This window comes from Amblyomma maculatum, chromosome 1, assembly GCF_055883805.1.
Source record: "Amblyomma maculatum isolate TAMU_Amacu chromosome 1, ASM5588380v1, whole genome shotgun sequence".
Classification (NCBI taxonomy): domain Eukaryota; kingdom Metazoa; phylum Arthropoda; class Arachnida; order Ixodida; family Ixodidae; genus Amblyomma; species Amblyomma maculatum.
Genome location: NC_139344.1, coordinates 456,177,884 through 456,185,459, shown reverse-complemented (window position 1 = coordinate 456,185,459; position 7,576 = coordinate 456,177,884). Strand labels below are relative to the sequence as shown.

The following is a 7,576-nucleotide window of genomic DNA, read 5'->3' as shown; positions in this document are numbered from 1 at the left end:
ACTCTTCGTGACCCTATGGACCATATCGCGCCGCGCTTCCCGGTCTCTCGCTATCACTATTCACTATCACTGTCACCGTACTAAACCAAACCATTAATTCTTGTTTCTAAATATTTGATCGTGCTGTAACAAGTTCATTTTAAGTGACTTAGGCCCTAAGCAATGCCATATTTCATTCAGGTGTAGATTTCGAGCTCAATCGGATCGACTCAATGGATATGCTTTGGGAGGCATTGTGGTAGGTTCTATTTTCCTCTCCGAAAACTGGCGAAAGTGTGCAGTGGGAGTGCAACTTTAATGATGGCAGGTAAAAGGAGTATTTTTATTTCACATACTGTCATCGTAAATTGTTTAGGCGTTACCTCGCTCTCCACCTCTCTATCGCCTCAGTAAAGGCTTGGTAGCAAACCATAAAAAAACTCTTTCTTAGCCAGTAAGCAATTCAAACCGCTTATGGCAAGGGTGGCGGGAAATTCATTTCTGCAAGGACACTGCAAAATTGCATGATCAGGCTAAACGAGGTTAAATTAAAACGGGTGCACCATCTCTGGACTAGTTTACTCGCCTCACACTTATCGCTGAAATTTCTATGACATGTGGTCCTCCGTGGGCCGCTTCCCCAGCTCTTTGAGATGAGGCTACAGCCTAAACAGGACTTTTGCACGTCTTAATCGGGTCAAGTGCAGTTCAACCACGGCTATAATTTTCTTTAGGTAGTGCCGCGAAGGCGAAAGTTGTCTGCCGTGTGTGTGAACGGTGAAGCCTCTGCGACGGTCGGCAGGCGGTAAAATAAAGATGAGGCAATCTTCCTTTTGTTGGTTGGTTGGTTGGTTTGTGGGGTTTAACGTCCCAAAGCAACTCAGGCTATGAGAGACGCCGTAGTGGAGGACTCCGGAAATTTCGACCACCTGGGGTTCTTTAACGTGCACTGACATCGCACAGCACACGGGCGCCTTGCTTTTCGCCTCCATCGAAAAGCTGCCGCCGAGGCCGGGATTCGATCCCGCGTCCTTGGGAACAGTCCTTGGGAATCTTCCTTTTGTGGAATAAACACGGGAGAGACGGAAACATCGGATGTGTAGCCCTTGACCGAACATAAAATAATATGTTAGAAAAGTGCTACGTAAGTAGCCTCAATGTTGCCTAACCTTGGCATACACATACATTAGTAGAACAGTCAAAAGCAACATTATATTAATGTCGACTTTTGAACGCTACAGTAATATATACGTTTATTTTGTATTTTGAGCATCATTTTAATATTGCAAATAAATTTTATTTTGTATAATCTTCTAAACGGTAATATAATGTTTCATTCATAACTATATAAACCAACGTTTATATACGTTGGTTTATAACGTTGGATATAAACAACATGACTGTGATGGAATTAAGGGCCCAGGGTGGTTTACCCGTGTTCGGAGGCAAGCGAAGGGTTGTACTCGCCTGTCGGTGCGCGGCGACGCCGAATCCGATGTTGTCGTCGATGCTGCGGGTGCATGTCTGTGGGCGTGGTGCGCAGGCCCCCTCCAGAGGCTTTTGTCCCGAGGATTGCCACAAAGAAACAAAACCCCGAACAAGATTCATGAAGAACCATCGAACACGCTCGTGTACGCGCTCCTTTACTTCTCTTCTTCTTCTTCCTCTTCTGCCTCCGCACTTCTTTCTAATTCTCCTCTTCCTCTCCTCGTGTTACCACCGTGCACAACATGACAATAAAATATATTTCAAGCACCGACTCCCAGCACTTTTGAACCATTTCTTCTATTAAAAGTATTTTTAAATAACACTTCTTTGAAATTAAATCTTTGATATGATGCCTGCCACAAAGTGCACGCATAGCTATATTTCGATCCAGTATGCCATCAGCAGGAAGACTGTAAACACGGTCAAGTTGAGTCGGGCCACAAAAAAAGAAAAAGAAAAACAGAATCGAGTGCTGTCTGATAGTTCTTAGCCTCGACGCGAGGCGCCACCCTAATCGCCGTTCATCTAAACGATGGTTGGTTTGGTTGGTTTGTGGGGTTTAACGTCCCAAAGCAACTCAGGCTATGAGAGACGCCGTAGTGGAGGACTCCGGAAATTTCGACCACCTGGGGTTCTTTAACGTGCACTGACATCGCACAGCACACGGGCGCCTTGCTTTTCGCCTCCATCGAAAAGTGGCCGTCGGGTCGGATTCAAGTAAACCCGGTAGGGCCGGGTTACTGTAATCGAGCCCACTGAACTCAACTCTACCCCCACTGTCAGGCCCACGTAAACAGCTGCTTATTCTGGTTGTTCAGAGGTGATTGTAGGAGCTGTAGCGATATATTATGGACTTGCATTATATTGCGGTTTTTTTTGTAAAGCGTGCAAGTTGTGTACCATTACAAGTAGTGGGTCTACATGATCGGGCAAGGTTGCTTCATCATTTTCAATATTACATTTATATTCATACATGTTAAATTTATGTTGCTTAAATGTTTACTGAAAATTTTACATAACCTTTATATGTAACATTTCTATGATATCAGAAAAGAAAGGACTAATGAAACCAAAATAACGTTCGGTTGGAACAAATGGGTAACATTGCTGTAATGTTTCGTTATTACCTGGGAAACGTCTTGTGACGCGTAATATAAATATTTCAACAAAAGGAACTACATTAGTGCGTGGCAGGTCTGCTGCACCCTTTTTATTCACTTTTCGCGGAATGATCTGGCATCGTCGGGCCCCCCGATGAGTTCGTCCGTCTTGGCGAAGGCCGGCCTGCGCGTGCAGAAAGGCAGGCAGAACCAGTTGACAAAGCCGTCATCTGCGTCCGCTTCGTGTAGCCGACGCTCTTCATCATCAGCGCCCCAGAACTGTCCGTACCAGTCGAGGAAACGCTGCACAGGCTTCAGCGACAGTAGACGCTCCCGAAGCGCGCGCAGCCGACGACGCCCAGCCCCGCCGTCGACCGCAGTCTGGTCGCCGCAGTCCGTCGGCATCTGACACTGCGGGCAGTAAATGTCTCTTTTGATCACGTTGCTTTAAGTAAACGCCTTCTACTTTGAGCCACGGGAATTGAGTGGTGAAATTTCAACTGGTTCCAGCTGTGGAGGCATTGTAGGAGCAGGGACGCCGAAACGAGAGGAGGGGGGGTCAGAGTTTATCTTCTAAATATTCTATATGTAGGGGTTCAGTCATATAACCAGCAAGGCAGGAAGTCATATGGAGAGATAGGACTAAGCTCCTACGTATAGGAAGTTTAAGAGGATGAGCAGATATATATATATATATATATATATATATATATATATATATATATATAATATATATTGCTTTGAAGACACCCTCAAAACACTAAAACAGGCAAGGATTAGAGATGCTATAGGTATCATTTTGGTTTTTATAGAACGTCAACTTTAACATCAATAACAAAAAAAGGCTGGTGCTGGTTTCGTTCCGTGTGGAACTGTGAGAAAGGGCAGAGAGTGAGCCACTACGGAACAAGTATTTGAAGAATGAAAAAAAAAAGAATCCAATGAGGAACTTTTTCTAGCCTCTCTCTTTTCCCCCACGCGCAGACACTGAAAATACACTTCCTGCTTCCTGCGTCACTGAGTTGGAGAACACTGGCCATTAATTGTTGGCCGCGATCTTCTTACCGAACCAACTGGAAAATAACGCATTTGGCGATGTTTTATTGAAAATTGCTTACTGCCGGGGGACTTTCGTTACTCTGTCACTGTTCATTTGCTGCTTTCAAGTTGTTTGCTGCTATAAGACAGTATTTTACCAGCTGTCCATTGTAACAACCCGCACCTTCAGATAACAGCTGCCCCGGCTGTTATCTGAAGGTGCGGGTTGTTACAATGGACAGCTGGTAAAATACCGTCTTATAGCAAGCTGCTCTTCGAAGCAGCTTTTTAGCGGCTGCTCCTTTCCTTTCCTTGTATTAAAGGAAAAAGTAAAGTATTATTATTATTATTATTACTTCTTGAAAAACTTCTTGAAAAACTTCTACTTCTTGAAAAACTTCTACTCTCTGGCGTTGAAGTCTCTCTCGTAGCCCTCCTACGCAACTATCTCCTTGATCGCTTCTGCTTTGTCAGTGTCAATGGACAGACTTCTTTCGTTTACCCTGCAACGAGTGGAGTTCCTCAAGGTTCAGTACTAGGCCCGCTTCTCTTCTCCGTTTTTATTAATGATGTTTCCTCGGCGATAAAGAACTCCTCGTTTCTTCTTTATGCTGATGATATAAAAATATTCAAGGTAATACATTCTTTTCAAGATTGCGTGTTGTTGCAATCGGACATATCTGCTTTTTCTGATTGGTGTGCGATGAATCGACTTACCCTCAATTCTTCCAAAACTAGGGTTGTGTCCTTTACTCGTAAAACACATAGCTTTCTCTACCATTATTCTGTCAATTCTGTGCTGTTGGATAGGGTTGACGAAATTAATGACCTTGGTGTACTTTTTGACCGCACCCTCAGCTTCTCCTCTCACACTAAACGCATTGCTCAGCGGGCTATGCGCACACTCGGATTCGTTTGCAGACTTTCGAGAGAGTTCCATACTCCACTTCCGTTCCTAAAACTGTACCTGTCCATATGCCTCCCGGTCTTGGAGTATGCGTCGGTTGTTTGGAATGGCACTTGCAAATCGAACTTGGACAAGGTTGACAGAGTACAAAAAAAATTTTTACGGATATTTCATTATCGCTTTCCTTTTGTAACTTCCCCCTCTCGCTCCACCAGGAGCGCCCAACTGAATCTTCCTTCCCTTCACTGCCGTCGTATCAGACTTGATATCATATTTCTGTACAAACTCCTTCATGGCCACATTATGTGCCCTCAGCTCTTAGAGTACATCCTACTGCGCGTTCCGCGAAAGAGCATGAGGGAATTCAGACCATTTCAGGTTTCTCCTCTTCATTCCCACTCCCCTCTGGACAGGATGCAGTGGTTATTTAACTCTTTTTGTCCTCACCTTGACATCTTCCAAAACTCGCTCTGTTCATTTACATTGGATGTTCGTAGCGTTGTATTCTAAATAGTACTTTATCACATATAACTCCCACTTTCTAGCCTTAAATTGTATTTACTTCACTTTTTGCTTTTTCTCCTGTTCAATGCTGTCTGTATCTTGAACTACTTTTTATCCGTTTCTTGCTTATATTTCAACTTTAAACTTTATATTCGAATCTTACTGTCCCTTGTTCAATTTTACTTCTTTATTGTATTATTCTGTATTTCTAGCCTGTGTTTTAAGTACCATGCACTTGTTGCGCCTGGAATGGTTGTTTATTTTATGTATATTTCTATATTACTATAATCAATGTCAGTCATCTGTTTTTTTTTTTTTTCCCCTCTTCTACCTACCGTTCTTTTTTTTTTTTTTTTCCTTTATTTCCTGGTGTGCTAAAAAATTCTCTCACTGTGTATATAAGTGATGATACTCATTGTTTGCTTAATTTCCGTAATACTTTTCGTCTCAGTTTCATTTCATGTATTATTTATTTCTTTTTTTTGTGTTCTCTCTGTGTGTGTAAACATGTTTGTGCTTTTTCATTTTTTTTTTTTTGTGCTGCAGCACAAAGACCACATGGTTGTTCCTGCGCACATTAAATAAAGATTGATTGATTGATTGATTATTATTATTATTATTATTATTATTATTATTATTATTATTATTATTATTATTATTATTATTATTATTATTATTATTATTATTATTATTATTATTACATTTGAGGCCCTACTTAACGCTGAAGAAACATTAAATGAAAAAGCAAAGTTTGTGCGAGGTACATGCCATAGACACCAATTGATGGTACACCACTCATGCAGCCACAGGGTGCACCTCGCAACAGGTGGTCGCGACCTGCTCACATGAGTCAGCGGATTTTGGCAGACGATCGAGATCGGCGTCCCCCAAGCATGGCGATCGCGACAAGTCAGAGTAAAAAATTAAAAAAAAAAAAAATGAAAGCATTTTTTTTTTTTTTTTTTTTTTGAACCGGGGTTGCTCGAGCGGCGAGAGCTGAAGCTGGCGTACGGCGTGTGCTCCTCACTTGTTTCAAGGTCCTGGTTCCGAATGGCCGCATATTTGTTGTCTTACCGATTGGGTTAAGAAATGCTAAGTATGCTCTTCCTCGCTTAGAATAAAGCAATGTGCAAGTAGCTTCAATAGTAAAGTGAACATTCAGTTTGCACAGAACAACAAATTTCGTACTTTTTCTGTTACTAGCCAGTTGAAAATGTGGCATTGTGGGATCTGTCCAGACAAAAAGTACTTGCATAGGAAAAATGCACCTTTTGTCCTGCACTTAAGCCCGGAGTACTTATAGTCATTTGTACAACTAGCATGTATATCTTAATCTTTGGTTTAATGCAAGTGTCTTTTCTTTCATTATAGATTAATTATTGCACTTGAATATATTTCAATGTAAGACACTGCACTAGTGATTAGGTACGCCGCGGTTGCAAGAAAACGTGTTTCTAAGATTGTTTATTTATTTATTTTTTTGAAAACCAGGCTTGTCTGGAGCAACGCGTAGCTGTGTAAGCCACATGGCCACGCAATAGGCAATCGCGATTCATGGTCACAATTGTTGGTGCCAGCGAAACCGGCACAGCCAGTCCAGCACTGAATATCGAAACTAGCTTATGCAATCCATCTATTACCGTTTGCTTACGCATCGCATTCTCCTCCGGAGCACTGCTACGCCCATTTCTTACACGCTTGCGTCGCTAATATACAAGGCAGTCGATATGTCTCGAAGAGAGCCCTGAGGCGTTTTGGGATGCACGACTTCCCTCAACTCTGGCCACAGCATTCGCAGTTGTTTTACGAAGTGGGCATGCACTGTTTTGTCAGTTTTCTGTGGCGCTAAGTTATGCAGCCTCGAACTAGAGCTGTTTAGAGCTGGTAGTTACGTAATGCCGGAACTCGTGTGTATGACTGATAAAAAGATAGAAGATAATGTGTAGGAGAGCAATCTCGTAGCACACGAGAGACGCAGATAAAGCAGAACCGCTGTATGCCTAAATTTCGCGCGAGGCACGTTGCACCAGATATGCAAGTACGTGGCGCCATCTTCTGACATTTATCGCAAGAGCCTTTCATGGCCAGCCAGCCGATGTACACGATACCGATGTCACGGCGGTGGGCAGCCGTGAGCACGGCCGTGAGGCATATTTATGAATGAACGGTTTCAACGAGCCAGAACCAACCGCCTTGGAGTAAGTGACTATAATGCCTAAAATATAACAAAACGTTGGCTGCATCACAGAACAAAGGGCAAAGCTGGTAAAATTATCATATTGTGGATTGTTCAATGTGGCGTCGGTGGTATAGTGGTTAGCATAGCTGCCTTCCAAGCAGTTGACCCGGGTTCGATTCCCGGCCGACGCAATTTTTTTTTTTCTTTTCATCTCGTTAAACTAAACCAATCGAAGACACGTTCTCATTGCCCTACTGAGATAGTGACTGATGATGACTCATCGAAGTCTGGGTCCATGCGAGAAAAAGCATAGCAGTGTAGCATATCATGGCGTGTCAAGGGGAACCACAAGGCGCGAGCGGCCGGCGGTGCGACCCACCG

At 43.0% G+C, this 7,576-nt stretch overlaps 1 protein-coding gene and 1 non-coding gene across 2 annotated transcripts in view; both read left to right on the top strand.

Annotated features, from left to right (window-relative positions):
* The window catches only part of Men (NADP-dependent malic enzyme), a 194,884-nt gene that overhangs the window by 37,644 nt on the left and 149,664 nt on the right, over positions 1–7,576 (top strand). The window lies entirely within an intron of this gene.
* TRNAG-UCC (transfer RNA glycine (anticodon UCC)) lies at positions 7,315–7,386 on the top strand. Its single transcript has one exon. It is a non-coding gene; the product is annotated as a tRNA-Gly (tRNA).